Below are 16,754 nucleotides of genomic sequence, written 5' to 3' on the forward strand. Positions count from 1 at the left end.
AGAGTACATTATATTTCATGTGGCATGGGGTCTTCCTATACAGAAGGTCAAAGACTCTCCCCCTTAATCAGAAGTTTTTAGGTTAAACACAGTTTGGTAAAAAACGTTTAGTGAACTGCATTCATATCACATTCATATAGTGACTTCTTCAAATATTAAATCAAAGAAGGTCAGCCACATAAGGCTGAAACATAAAACATTGACGGCACTGCAAACAGTATATATGTAATGGGATAAACCTCGCCTGGTGCCCCCACACCCCTGATTATTTATATCAACTCCTAGACCATACTACAGTGGGGAAAGTGAAAAAACAGTGACTGCTTTACCACAATCTTCCACAACATGCTAACAGCTTTTAGTACTGCCAAAAACTCTGCTAACTCATGTTGTCCATATTTCAAAGCTCGGCATTTTCTCCATTATCTTGCTAATGACAGTGGGACAATATTTTACTAACAGACTACAAAGTCAAAAATAAAAAATATAAAAAATATTTAAAAGAAAATGCTTTTTATTGAGTCGCTCTGAAAAGTAAAAAAAAACAATAAGGAAGAAGAGTAAAAACTTTGCAAAAGAAACACAGACAAGTTGATTTCCGAAAAGCATTCAAGGATTGTTTTCCTGATTGTTAGTACTTCTTCTGGTACCTCATCATCACAGTCTTTTATAAAATATGGCAAAGAAAAATTATTTCTGTAATTTGTGTTTAATAGGTGAGTGCAACCAACAGATGCCTATACTTTTTTGAAGATAGTATGTTTCCCCACATTTAATAACAGCTTTACTATTTTTGATTTTTTAAGAAATATAAAAAATACGACACACAAAAAGGATCATCAATCGGAAAGGAAAAATGTGTTTGAAATAAAACAATTAAGAAGGAAAATTACAGTCAGCTATTAGCAGCTTATTGTATGGAGAAAATTAGAGAGAAACAAGACTGAGATAACTAGTGTACAGCGACATAAAGGGATGGTTTGAATAATGTGATAACTGGTGTAGAGCCACAGAAAGGGATGGTTTGAATAATGTGATAACTGGTGTAGAGCCACAGAAAGGGATGGTTTGAATAATGTGATAACTGGTGTAGAGCCACAGAAAGGGATGGTTTGAATAATGTGATAACTGGTGTAGAGCCACAGAAAGGGATGGTTTGAATAATGTGATAACTGGGTGTAGAGCCACAGAAAGGGATGGTTTGAATAATGTGATAACTGGTGTAGAGCCACAGAAAGGGATAGTTTGAATAATGTGATAACTGGTGTAGAGCCACAGAAAGGGATGGTTTGAATAATGTGATAACTGGTGTAGAGCCACAGAAAGGGATGGTTTGAATAATGTGATAACTGTTGTACAGCCACAGAAGGGGATGATTTGAAGAATGTGATAACTGGTGTACAGCTACAGAGGGGATGCTTTGAAAAATGAGCTAACTGGTGTACAGCCACAGAAAGGGATGGCTTGAATAATGTGATAACTGGTGTAGAACCACAAAAGGGATGGTTTGAATAATGTGATAACTGGTGTAGAACCACAAAAGAGATGGTTTGAATAATGTGATAACTGGTGTAGAACCACAAAAGGGATGGTTTGAATAATGTGATAACTGGTGTAGAGCCACAGAAAGGGATGGTTTGAATAATGTGGTAACTGGTGTAGAGCCACAGAAAGGGATGGTTTGAATAATGTGATAACTGGTGTACAGCCGCAGAAGGGATGATTTGAATAATGAGATAACTGGTGTACAGCCACAGAAAGCGATGGTATGAATAATGAGATGAAAGGTGAACAGCAACCAAAAGCGATGGTGTGAATAATGTAATAACTAGTGTACAGCCAGAAAAGGATGGCTTGAATAATGTGATAACTGGTGTACAGCCATACAGACGGATGGTTTGAATAACATGATAGCTGGGGTACAGCCACAGAAAGGGAAGGTTTGATAATGTGATAACTGGTGTGCAGCCACAGAAAAGGTTATTTTGAATAATTAGGTAACTGGTATGCAGCCACAGAAAGGGATGGTTTGAATATGGTTTGAATAATGTGAGAGCTGGTGTACAGCCACAGAAAAGTACTGGCTGAATAATGTTATAACTGCTGTGCAGCCACAGAAAAGGATTGCTTGAATAATGCAATAGTGGTGTGGACCTACAAAAGGGGATGGTTTGACCAATGAGAAAACTGATGAATAACCACAGAAAGAATGGTTTGAATAATGTGATAACTGGTGTACAGCCACAGAAAGGGATGATTTGAATAATGTGATAACTGATATACAGCCACAGAAAGGGATGGTTTGAATAATGTGATAACTAGTGCACAGCCAAAGGAGAGGTGGTTTGAGTAATGAGATAGCTGGTATACAACCACAGAAAGGGATGGTCTGAATATGGTTTGAATAATGTGATAACTGATATACAGCAACAGAAAAGGATGGTTTGAATAGTGAGATAACTGGTTAACAGCCACAGAAAGGGATGCTCTGAATAATGTGATAACTCTCGTGCAACCATAGAAAGGGATGGTCTAAATAATCTGATAACTGGTGTACCACCATAGGAAAGGATGGTTTGAATAATGACATAACTGGTGTACAGCCACAGAAAGGGATGGTTTGAATATGGCTTGAATAATGTGATAACTGGTATACAGCCACAGAAAGGGATGCTCTGAATAATGTGATAACTGTTGTACAGCCACAGAAAGGGATGGTTTGAAGAACATGCTAAATGGTGTACACCCACAGAAGGGGATGGTTTGAATAATGAGATAACTGATGTAGAGCCACAGAAATTCATAGTTTGAATAATGAGATCATGGTGTACAGCAACAGAAAGGGATGGTGTGAAAAATGTGATAACTGGTGTACAGCAACAGAAAGGAATGGTTTGAATATGTCTTGAATAATGTGATAACTGGTGTACAGCCACCGAAGGGGATGGTTTGAATAGCATAACTAGTGTACAGTCAAAGAAAGAGATGGTCTGAATAATGAGATAACTTTCATAAAACCACAGCAAGGAATTATTTGAATGATGCGATAACTGATGTACAGCCTCAAAAATGGATAATTTGAATAATGTGATAACGTGTGTACAGCCACAGAAGGGGAAGGTTTGAATAATGTGATAACTGATTTCCAGCCACAGAAAGGGATGATTTGAAGATGGTTTGAATAATGTGATAACTGGTTTACCGCAGCAGCAAACGATGGTTTGAATAATGTGATAACTGGAGTACAAGCACAGAAAGGAATGGCTCGAACATGGTTTGAATAATGTGCTAACTGGTGTACATCCACAGAAAGGGTCAGTTTGAATAATGAGATAACTGGTGTACAGCCACAGAAAGGGATAGTTTGATAATGTGATAACTGCTGTACAGCCACAGACAGGGATGGTTTGAATAATGAGATAATTTGCGTAAAGTCACAGAATGGGATGGTTTGAATGATGTCACTGGTGTACAACCACAAAAAAAGATGGTTTGAATAATGAGATAACCTGTGTACAGCCACTGAAAGACATGGTTTTAATAATGAGATAACTGCTGTACAGCAGCAGAAAGGTATGGATTGAATAATGTGATATCTGGTGTACAGCCAGAAGAGGATGGTTTGAATAATGTGATAACTGGTGTACAGCCGCAGAAGGGGATGGTTTGAATAGCATAACTAGTGTACAGTCAAAGAAAGAGATGGTCTGAATAATGAGATAACTTTCATAAAACCACAGCAAGGAATTATTTGAATAATGCGATAACTGGTGTACAGCCTCAAAAATGGATAATTTGAATAATGTGATAATGTGTGTACAGCCACAGAAGGGGAAGGTTTGAATAATGTGAAAACTGATTTCCAGCCACAGAAAGGGATGATTTGAAGATGGTTTGAATAATGTGATAACTGGTTTACCGCAGCAGCAAACGATGGTTTGAATAATGTGATAACTGGAGTACAAGCACAGAAAGGAATGGCTCGAACATGGTTTGAATTATGTGCTAACTGGTGTACATCCACAGAAAGGGTCAGTTTGAATAATGAGATAACTGGTGTACAGCCACAGAAAGGGATGGTTTGATAATGTGATAACTGTTGTACAGCCACAGACAGGGATGGTTTGAATAATGAGATAATTTGCGTAAAGTCACAGAATCGGATGGTTTGAATGATATCACTGGTGTACAACCACAGAAAAAGATGGTTTGAATAATGAGATAACCTGTGTACAGCCACTGAAATACATGGTTTTAATAATGAGATAACTGGTGTACAGCAGCAGAAAGGTATGGATTGAATTATGTGATATCTGGTGTACAGCCAGAAGAGGATGGTTTGAATAATGTGATAACTGGTGTACAGCCGCAGAAGGGGAAGGTTTGAATAATGAGAAAACTGGTGTACAGCCACAGTATGGGATGGTATGAGTAATGAGATGACTGGTGTACAGCAACAGAAAGGTATAGGTTTGAATAATGAGATAACTGGTGTACAGCCACAGAAAGGGGAGGACTGAATATGGCTGGAATAATTTGATAACTGTAGAACAGCCACAGAGGTTGATGGTTTGAATAATGTTATAACTGGTGTACAGCCACAGAAAGGGATAGTTTCATAAGGCGATAACTGGTGTACAGCCACAGAAAGGGATGTTTTTAAAAATGAACTAACTGGTGTGCAGCCACAGAAAGGGATGGTTTGAATAGTGAGGTAACTGGTGTACAGCTACAGACAGGAAAGGTTTGTATAATATGACAAATGGTGTACAGCCACTGAAAGGGATGGTTTGAGCAATGAGATAACTGGAATGCAGCAAGAGAAAGGGATGGTTTGATTAATGAGATAATTGGTGTGCAGCCAGAGAACATGATGTTGTGAATATTGAGATAACTGGTCTACAGCTACAGAGGTGATGGTTTGAATTAGGAGAAAACTGGAGTATAGCCACAGAAAAGGGTGGTTTGAATAACGTGATAACTGGTGTCCAACCATAGAAGGGGAGTGTTTGATAATGTGCAAACTGGTGTGCAGCCACAATAAAGGATGTTTTGAATAATGTAATAGCTGGGGTACAGCCACAGAAAGGGAAGGTTTGATAATGTGATAACTAGTGTGCAGCCACAGAAAAGGTTGTTTTGAATAATTAGGTAACTGGTATACAGCCACAGAAAGGGATGGTTTGAATATGGTTTGAATAATGTGAGAGCTGGTGTACAGCCACAGAAAAGTACTGGCTGAATAATGTTATAACTGCTGTTCAGTCACAGAAAAGGGTGGCTTGAATAATGCTGTAGTGGTGTGGACCTACAAAAGGGGATGGTTTGACCAATGATAAAACTGGTGAACAACCACAGAAAGAATGGTTTGAATAATGTGATATCTAGTGTACAGCCACAGAAAGGGATGATTTGAATAATGTGATAACTAATATACAGTCACAGAAAGGGATGTTTGAATAATGTGATAACTAGTGCACACCCAAAGGAGAGGTGGTTTGAGTAATGAGATAGCTGGTATACAACCACAGAAAGGGATGGTTTGAATATGGTTTGAATAATGTGATAACTGATATACAGCAACAGAAAAGGATGGTTTGAATAGTATACAGCTCAGCAAGCTCCTGCCTGATGCCCTGCAGAGTTCTACAGCAGCAGAGAGACAAAAGAGAGACTTTGAAGTGATTAAGTATCATTTTTCTGTATTTTCTTGCTGCCTTTAGCTAATTCTGCCTAAAACGCCAATTTTCTAGAGTTTCTGTGATTTAAAAAGCTTGTTTCGGCTACATATTGTACTTATTTTACTGCCTGCACTTTAACAAAATTGTTTTTCTGTTTAAATTACCTGTTTAACTGTTGTAGGCTGCACACTCAAGTGTGATAGCCATTTATGTGCATTTAAACTGTTTTTTTGATTGTATCTGCTTTATTTTCTGAAAAAAAAAATATATATACTTGTTTTCCTGCCTTTCTAAGCTAGTTTAGTCCAGTTTTCAGGTTTGTGCTGAATTCAGGGCTGTGTTACAGGTTTCTGTGATTCCCATACCTTACTTGGATAGAAGGAAGTTCCTCTGTTCACTGTGAGAGAGAGAGAGCTTTGAGCAGCCTATCTGTCCTGGGAGGAGTGGTTTCAGCCCAGAAATTAGTAGTTTATTGGCTATTTTGGGCTAATTTCTATCTCTTTCATTTCCCTGCTGTAAAACCCACATTTGCAAGGTTTTTGTCCTAGTATACAGCTCAGCAAGCTCCTGTCTGGTGCTCTGCAGAGTTCTACAGCAGCAGAGAGACAAAAGAGAGACTTTGGAGTGATTAAGAATCATTTTTCTGCATTTTCTTGCTGCCTTTAGCTAATTCTGCCTAAAATGCAGATTTTCTAGAGTTTCTGTGTTTTAAAAAGCTTGTTTCAGCTACATATTGTACTTATTTTACTGCCTGCACTTTAACAAAGTAATTTTTGCATTTAAATTACCCGTTTAACTGTTGTAGGCTGCACACTTAACTCTGATAGCCATTTCTGTGCATTTATAGTGTTTTTATGATTGTATCTGCTTTATTTTCTGAAACAAAAAAAAACAAAAAACAAAAAATATGCTTGTTTTCCCACCTTTCTAAGCTAGTTTAGTCCAGTTTTCAGGTTTGTGCTGAATTCAGGGCTGTGTTACAAGTTTCTGTGTTTGCCCATACCTTACTTGGATAGAAGGAAGTATCTCTGTTCACTGTGAGAGAAGGAGCTTTGAGCAGCCTATCTGTCCCTGGAGGAGTGGTTTCAGCCTTGAAATTAGTAGTTTATTGGCCATTTTGGGCTAGTTTCTATCTTTTTCATTTCCCTGCTATAAAACCCACATTTGGAAGGCTTTTGTGCTAGTATACAGCTTGGCAAGCTCCTTCCTAGCACCATGCAGAGTTCTACAGCAGCAGAGAGACAAAAGAGGGACTTTGGAGTATTTAAGTATAATTTTTCTGCATTTTCTTCTGCCTTTAGCTAATTCCTCCTAAAATGCCAATTTTCTAGAGTTTCTGTGATTTAAAAAGCTTGTTTCAGCTACCTATTGCACTTATTTTACTGCCTGCACTTTAACAAAGTCGTTTTTGTGTTTAAATTGCCTGTTTAACTGTTGTAGGCTACACACTAGTATGATAGCCATTTCTGTGCCTTAAAGTGTTTTTTTTAATTGTATCTGCTTTATTTTCTGAAAAAAAAAAAATACTTGTTTTCCTGCCTTTCTAAGCTAGTTTAGTCTAGTTTTCAGGTTTGTGCTGAATTCAGGGCTGTGTTACAAGTTTCTGTGTTTGCCCATACCTTACTTGGATAGAGGGACGTTTCTGTGTTCACTGTGAGACAGGGAGCTTTGAGCAGCTTATCTGTCCCAGGAGGAGTGGTTTCAGCCCAGAAATTAGTAGTTTATTGTCCATTTTGGGCTGATTTATATGTCTTTCATTTCCCTGCTATAAAACCTGCATTTGCAAGGTTTTTGTGCTAGTATACAGCTGAGCAAGCTCCTGCCTGGTGCCCTGCAGAGTTCTACAGCAGCAGAGAGACAAAATAGAGACTTTGGAGTGATTAAGTATCATTTTTCTGCATTTTCTTGCTGCCTTTAGCTAACTCCGCCTAAAACGCCAATTTTCTAGAGTTTCTGTGATTTAAAAACCTTGTTTCAGCTACATATTGTACTTATTTTACTGCCTGCACTTTAACAAAGTCACTTTTTGTGTTTAAATTACCTGTTTAACTGTTGTAGGCTACACACTCAACTGTGATAGCCATTTATGTGCATTTAAAGTGTTTTTTTGATTGTATCTGCTTTACTTTCTGAAAAAAATATATATACATATATATATATATATATATATATATATATATACTTGTTTTCCCACCTTTCTAAGCTATTTTATTCCAGTTTTCAGGTTAGTGCTGAATTCGTGGCTGTGTTACAAGTTTCTGTGTTTGCCCATACCTTACTTGGATAGAAGGAAGTTTCTCTGTTCACTGTGAGAGAGAGGGAGCTTTGAGCAGCCTACCTGTCCCTGGAGGAATGGTTTCAGCCCAGTAATTAGTAGTCTATTGGCCATTTTGGGCTAATTTCTATCTCTTTCATTTCCCTGCTATACAATCCTCATTTGCGTGGTTTTCCACGCCGGGCAGCGCCAGTTAGCTAGGGTATAACTATTCCCGGTTCCACAAAGTCTACTCTTAAATTTTTCCCTTGGAACTAGACAAACATTCAACTTAAGCACTCAAATCATTCACTTCTCATCCCTGCACTTGCCCAAAACTCATAGTAAGCACTAATAAACCTTAGCACTAAGCCCCCCTATACTCTAGAGAAGGACAAGGCTCTCTATTCGACCTTACCAGCCAATCAGTAAATCAGTTCACCGTACCTATCCAGGCATGTCCAAAGGGAAGTTTCAGGTGTACTCTCCAGTCCAACTGGTGAATCTGGGCATTTTGAGGCAATGTTACAATTGCCTTATATACACAGACAACCCTTTCCTCCTTCCACCAAACACTAATACATGCGAGAGATGGAATTATAAAGCCAAACTGGAGGCTAAGCTCTCTCAACCCAAGACTGGACCAGGCAGTCAAGAAGAGAAGAGAATTACTTGCATCACACCACCAGTCTCACATAGACCTTTGAAACCAGCACTGGCAAAAAACACACATAAATACACAAAAACATACTTGGAGGCTTTAAATAAAAATCTGCAAAAGCAACAGAGAGCTCCAAAGCAGACATCCAAGCAACCTCCACCCCCCAACACAAACCATGAAACACATATTTCACAAAACCAGTGTGCCACACAATCACAGCCCTTAAGGCAAAATAATATACCCAACACACTAGTAATAGGTGACTCTATAGTCAGGTACACTGACGTCCCACTCACTAGGCTTAACAAGGAGAAGGTTACTGTTAGTTGCCTGTCGGGTGCCAGGATCCACCACATAACACAAGCACTCAGGTCACTCCAGAACAAGGACAAATATGACTCTGTCATTGTCAATGTTGGTGTGAATGACCTGAGCCATACCTCCCTGGACTACAGGAAAAGAGACATGGAGGAGCTCTCTGATCACGTAGCCCAGGCTGGTATGACACTGAACCTGAGTAGCATCCTGCCCTCACCAAGAATGATACCACGGTATAGAGAAAAAACTATCAATTTCAACAATTGGCTAAGCTTCTGGTGTAATTCAAAGGGGATCAAGTGTCTGTCAGACTGGGATGACATGCTCGACAAGCCATGCTGCTTTGCTAGAGATGGCTTGCATCTGTCACCCTTAGGCTTTCAAATGCTGGCCAAGGCTCTTGACACCCCCATAGTGCCTATTTTAAGCAAGGCTCAAAAGACAAACCCACCGCTGTAAATAGCACAAGTAACAAAAAACTGAGGGTAATGCTGCTCAATGCCAGAAGTCTAAACCTCAAAATACACGCACTCGAGGCACTCCTCAGTATGGAGAAAATTGATATATGTGCAGTAACAGAAACCTGGTTTAAGGCTTCAGAGAGCATCCCAGTACTACCAGGTTACAACTCATACCATACATTTTGGCCACAAAACCCGGACCGAAATACAAAATCGGGGGAGTATCCATATTCATCAAGGATACCCACACCTCCAGGTTAGTGGCACAGCACGATGCTTCAGAGATCATCCAAGTGCAACTAACAACAGGCAAAACTGCTATTCAAATTATAGCATGTTACAGATCACCCACCATGTCCCAGGACCCTCACTCCATATTCCTGGAAACACTGGGAAACATTAAGGTCCTACCAAACACCCTGATATTGGGTGATTTCAATTATCCAAACATTAACTGGGAGAACTACTCAAATACGAATTTCCTGGCCCAATATTTCCTAGAATTTATAAACTCAAATGCCCTGGATCAACTGGTTAACACCCCCACGAGAGGTGACAACATATTGGACCTGGGCATCACCAACATGGGCGACCAGTGTTCCACACCAGAGCTCAAACCCTCGCTGGTTAGAGCTGACCATAAACTAATCACTCTGGATATTCACATTCCACCACAACCCCCAGTCAAAGAAACCACCATGAAAAACTTTTCAAAAGCAAACTTCACGTTACTTAAGACCGAGGTGGGAAGTTTCAAAGTCCCCATGCTAAAGGATAATGCTGTCCAAGCTGCAAAACCCTTTACTAATGCACTCTACAGGCACCTACAAGAATGCATGGATCATGCTATCCCAAACAAAACCAAGACTCATTCCTCCAAGAAAAACAAACCAGTCTGGTGGACCCCTGCCATAAACAAGCTATACAATAGAAGGAGGAAACTAGTTCAGAAAAGAGTAATATCCCAAAAAGGGAAGACATCCCTGATCAGTATCAGCAAGAAACTACATCCCCTCATAAAATCATCCAAGGCTAGCTTCAAAAGAAAAATTGCCATGGACTCCAAAGATAACCACAAGGCATTCTTTAGCTATGTCAAGAATCTAAGTGGCAATTCTCAGATCTGCTCGGAGTTAGTGCAGAATGGCACAAAATACACTGAACCGACTGATATAGCCAACATCCTGGCAGACAGGTACAGTGCAAACTTCACCCCCCTTACCCCCAAAAGGGCCCTATAACTATACCAGAAGAATGTAGTGCCCCTGAAATCACAGACATTCAGGTTAAAACAGCCCTTTCTAAAGCCAAAAACACAGCATCAATAGGACCGGACGGTGTCCCAGGCTGTGTCCTACACAAGCTCAAAGATGAAATAACCCCCTCATCTAAACACACTGTTTAAACTCAGCCTCTCCACAGGCTATGTGCCCACAGAGTGGCGCACAGCTATGGTTATTCTGCTCCACAAAGGTGGAGCCACAACGGACCCCGGAAACTATTGCCCTATAAGCCTGACTAGCTTGGTCTGCAAAGCTATGGAGCACATCATCATGGATCTCATTAACAAAGACATTGGAAACCTCCAAACTCTGGACCCAACCCAGTTCGGCTTTGTTAAGGGCAGATCATGCCTCCTAAACCTGGTGGACTTCTTTGAGACAGTTACCAAGGCTATAGATGAGGGAAAGGTGGTGCACACAGCCTACCTAGACCTCGCAAAGGCCTTTGACACCTTTCTCCAGACAAGCTCACCAACCTGAACATAAACCCCTATGTCACGAGATGGTTTGCCAACTGGCTCATGGACAGAACCCACATGATAAGAGTTGCAGGAGCTAGGTCTGACTCTAAACCAGTTACAAGTGGCGTTCCCCAGGGCTCAGTCCTGGGACCCCTCCTGTTTGGCATATACTTTTCAGAGGTACAGGCAAGCACAGGAGGACTATGGCTCACCAAGTTCACAGATGACTGCAAACTAGGGGCTATAATTGACTCTCCAGCTGACACAGATATCCTCCAAAAGGGTCTCACTGAGACAGATACCTGGTGTCAAAACCATGGTCTCAAGCTAAATACCAAAAAGTGCATAGTCATCCCCTTTGGAAAAAACAAAGTACCCACAAACTATCACATAGGTGGTAGCCCCTTAAAGACGGAAGACGTAATAAGGGATCTGGGGACCCAAGTAGATAGTAATATCTCCTTTGATAATCACATTGCCAAAGTGGTTAAAAAATCCTTCTATGTGGCCCACCTAATCACAAAAGGGTTTGCATCCAGATCGAAAGAGGTCATTGGGCCCCTCAACGCATCACTCACCAGACCCATCATAGAGTACAATGCCCCATTTGGGATGTACCTTACAAGACACCTCCAACAACTAGAAAGACCACAGAAGTTCCTCACCAAGAGGATCACTGGCCTCAAGCAGATGCCTTATGCAGCTCGACTGAAGAAACTCCAGCTGTACTTGGTTGCAAATCGCCTACTCAAAGGTGATCTCTGCCTGACATACAAGGCCATGTCCAACCCAGAATTGATGGACATGCTCCACCTAAAGAAGACCATGTCCCCTCAAGCCACATGCTCCAGGGATCTAAACCTCATCACAACAATATGTGCTGGAGAAATATATTCCTGTCCCAGAGACTTCCCATGCTCTGGAACAAGATTCCAATCTACATTAGGCAGAGCTCCTTGCTAACCCTCTTCAAGAGAAACCTTGATGAGTGGATGGGAAACAGAAAGTTTACCCCAGGGATCACTTCAATGGCTCTGCTGAACAGAGGCACAGGGAACCAATCTAAGGGGGCGGCGAAAGCCAACACATTCTGGCTAGGCTTATAAATGCCTTTGGGCAGATAGCCTAGTACCTACCTATGAACCTATGAACCTATGAGATAACTGGTGTACAACCACAGAAAGGGATACCCTGAATAATGTGATAACTGTTGTACAACCACAGAAAGGGATGGTCTAAATAATCTGATAACTGGTGTACTGCCATAGGAAAGGATGGTCTGAGTAATGACATAATTGGTCTACAGCCATAGAAAGGGATGGTTTGAATATGGCTTGAATAATGTGATAACTAGTGTACAGCCACAGAAAGGGATGCTCTGAATAATGTGATAACAGGTGTACAACCAGAGAAAGGGATGGTTTGAAGACCATGCTAAATGGTGTACACCCACAGAAGGGGATGGTTTGAATAATGAAATAACTGATGTAGAGCCAGAGAAACACATGGTTTGAATAACGAGATCATGGTGTACAGCAACAGAAAGGGATTGTGTGAAAAATGTGATAACTGGTACACAGGCACAGAAAAGGATTGCTTGAATAATTTGATAACGAGTTTACAACCACAGGAAGGAGTGGTTTGAGTAATGTGATAACTGTTGTACAGCAACAGAAAGGAATGGTTTGAATATGTCTTGAATAATGTGATAACTGGTGTACAGCCACCGAAGGGGATGGTTTGAATAGCATAACTGGTGTATACTCAAAGAAAGAGATGGCTTGAATAATGAGATAACTGGCATAAAACCACAGCAAGGAATTGTTTGAATAATGCCATAACTGGTGTACAGCCTCACAAATGGATAATTTGAATAATGTGATAATGTGTGTACAGCCACAGAAGGGGAAGGTTTGAATAATGTGAAAACTGATGTACAGCCACAGAAAGGGATAAAATAAATAATGAGATAACTGATTTCCAGCCACAGAAAGGGATGGTATGAAGATGGTTTGAATAATGTGATAACTGGTGTACAGCAGCAGCAAAGGATGGTTTGAATAATGTGATAACTGGAGTACAAGCACAGAAAGGAATGGCTCGAACATGGTTTGAATAATGTGATAACTGGTGTACATCCACAGAAAGGGATGGTTTGATATTGTGATAACTGCTGTACAGCCACAGAGAGGGATGGTTTGTATAATGAGATAAATTGCGTAAAGGCAAAGAGCGAGATGGTTTGAATGATGTCACTGGTGTACAACCACAGAAAAAGATGGTTTGAATAATGAGATAACCTGTGTACCGCTACTGAAAGACATGGTTTGAATAATGAGATAACTGGTGTACAGCAGCAGAAGGGTATGGATTGAATAATGTGATAACTGGTGTACAGTCAGAAGAGGAAAGTTTGAATAATGTGATAACTGGTGTACAGCCGCAGGAAGGGATGATTTGAATAATGTGATAACTGGTGTACAGACACAGAAAGGGGAGGTTTGAATACAACTGGAATAATGTGATAACTGTTGAACAGCCACAGAGGTTTTTGGTTTGAATAATGTGATAGCTGGTGTACAGCCATAGAAAGGGATAGTTTCATAAGGTGATAACTGGTGCACAGCCACAGAAAGGGATGTTTTGAATAATGAATTAACTGGTGTACAGTGACAGAAAGGGATGGTTTGAATAGTGAGGTAACTGGTGTACAGCCACAGACAGAGCAGGTTTGTATAATGTGACAAATGGTGTACAGCCACTGAAAGGGATGGCTTGAGTAATAAGATAACTGGAATTCAGCCAAGGAAAGGGATGTTTTGATTAATGAGATAACTAGTGAGCAGCCAGAGAAAAAGATGGTGTGAATATTGAGATAACTGGTGTACAGCTACAGAGAGGGTGGTTTGAATTAGAAGATAACTGGACCTCAGCCACAGAAAGGGGTGGTTTGAATAACATGATAACTGGTGTCCAACCATAGAAGAGGTGTGTTTGTTAATGTGCAAACCGGAGTGCAGCCACAGTAAAAGATGTTTTGAATAATGTGATAACTGATGTACAGCCACACAAATGGATGGTTTGAATAACATGATAGCTGGGGTACAGCCACGGAAAGGGAATGTTTGGTAATGTGATAACTGGTGTGCAGCCACAGAAAATGTTGTTTTGAGTAATGAGGTAACTGGTGTACAGCCACAGAAAGGGATGGTTTGAATAGTGTGACAACTTGTGTACAGCCACAGGACAGAATAGTTTGAATAATGAGATAACTGGTGAACAGCTACAGAAAGTGATGGATTGACTATGGTTTGAATAATGTGAGAGCTGATGTACAGCCACAGAAAAGTACTGGTTGAATAATGTTAAAACTGGTGTACAACCACAGAAAAGGATGGTTTGAATAATGCTATAATGGTGTAGACCTACAAAACAGGATGGTTTGGCCAATGAGAAAACTGGTGTACAACCACAAAAAGAATGGTTTGAATAATGTGATAACTGGTGTACAGCCACAGAAAGGGATGATTTGAATAATGTGATAACTGGTATACAGCCACAGAAAGGAATGGTTTGAATAATGTGATAACTGGTGCACAGCCAAAGAAGGGGTGGTGTGAGTAATGAGATAGCTGGTATACGGCCACAGAAAAGGATGATTTTAATATGGTTTGAATAATGTGATAACTGATATACAGCCACAGGAAAGGATAGTTTGAATAGTGAGGTAACTGGTGTACAACCGCAGAAAGGGATGCTCTGAATAAGATGACAACTGTTGTCCAGCCACAGAAAGGGATGGTCTGAATAATGTGATAACTTCTGTACAGCCACAGAAAAGGATGGTTTGAATAATGAGATAACTGGTGTACAGCCACAGAATGGGATGGCTTGAATATGGCTTGAATAATGCGATAACTGGTGTACAGCCACAGAAAGAGATGCTCTGAATAATGTGATAACTGATGTACAGCCACAGAAAGGGATGGTTTGAGGAACATGCTAAATGGTGTGCACCCACAGAAGGGGATGGTTTGAATAATGAGATAACTGATGTAGAGCCACAGAAAGGCATGGTTTCAATAACGAGGTCATGGTGTACAGCAACAGAAAGGGATGGTGTAAAAATGTGATAACTGATGCACAGGCACATAAATGGATTGCTTGAATAATGTGAATATGGGTTTACAACCAAAGAAAAGAGTAGTTTGAATAATGAGATAACTAGTGTACAGCAAAAGAAAGAAATGGGTTGAATATGTCTTGAATAATGTGATAACTGGTGTACAGCCACCAAAGGGGATGGTTTGAATAACATGATAACTGGTGTACAGTCACAGAAAGAGATGGTTTGAATAATGAGATAACTGGTGTAGAGCCACAGTAAGGAATTGTTTGAATAATGCGATAACTTGTGTACAGCCTCAGAAATGGATAATCTGGAATAGACTGATATATGTCAAGCAGAGCTCCAGGCCCTCTTCAAAAGGAACCTTGATGATTGAATAATGAGAAAACCCAGGGATCAGTGCACCCACAGACAGAGGTCCAGGAAGTAAATATTGTGGGAAGAAGTATGATAACTGGCTTTCAGCCACAGGTGATGCTTTGAATAGTGAGATAAGTGGTGTACAGCCACAAAAAGGGATGGCTTGATAATGTGATAACTGGTGTAGAGCCACATAGAGGGATGGTTTGAATAATGTGATAACTGGTGTAAAGCCACAGAATGGGATGGATTGAATGACATCACTGGTGTACAGCCACAGAAAAAGATGGTTTGAATAATGAGATAACTGGTGTACCGCCACTAAAAGACATGGCTTGAATAATGTGATAACTGGTCTACAGCAGCAGAATGGGATGGATTGAATAATGTGAAAATTGGTGTACAGCCAGAAGAGGATGGTTTGAATAATGTGATAACTGGTGTACAACCATAGAAGGGGGTGGCATGAATAATGAGAAAACTGGTGATTTACAGAAAGTGATGAACTGAATGTGGTTTGAATAATGTTAACTGCTGGTGTACAGCAACAGAAAGGGATAGGTTTGAATAATGAGATAGCTGGTATACAGCCACAGAAAGCGAAGGTTTGAATATGGCTGGAATCATGTGTAAAGTGTAGAACAGTCACAGAAGTTGATGGTTTGAATAATGTGATAACTGGTGTACAGCCACAGAAAGGGATGGTTTCATAAAGTGATAAATGGTATACAGCTACAGAAAGGGATGTTTTGAATAATGAACTAACTATTTTGCAACCACAGAAAGGGATGGTTTGAATAATGAGGTAACTGGTGTACAGCCACAGACAGGGATGGTTTGAATACTGTGAAAACTGATGTATAGCCACAAAAAGGGATGGTTTGAATATGGTTTGAATAATGTGATAACTGGTGTACAGCCACAGAAAGGGATGGTTTGATAATGTGATAACTGGTGTGCAGCCACAGACAGCGATGGTTTGAATAATGAGATAATTGGTGTAAAGCCACAGAATGGGATTGTTTTACTGTCATCACTGGTGTACAACCACAGAAAAAGATGGTTTGAATAATGAGATAGCTTGTGTACTACCACTGAAAGACATGGCTTGAATAATATGATAACTGGTGTACAGCAGCAGAAAGG

Source organism: Protopterus annectens, chromosome 12.part0, assembly GCF_019279795.1.
Source record: "Protopterus annectens isolate FY-2018-M chromosome 12.part0, PAN1.0, whole genome shotgun sequence".
Lineage (NCBI taxonomy): Eukaryota > Metazoa > Chordata > Ceratodontiformes > Protopteridae > Protopterus > Protopterus annectens.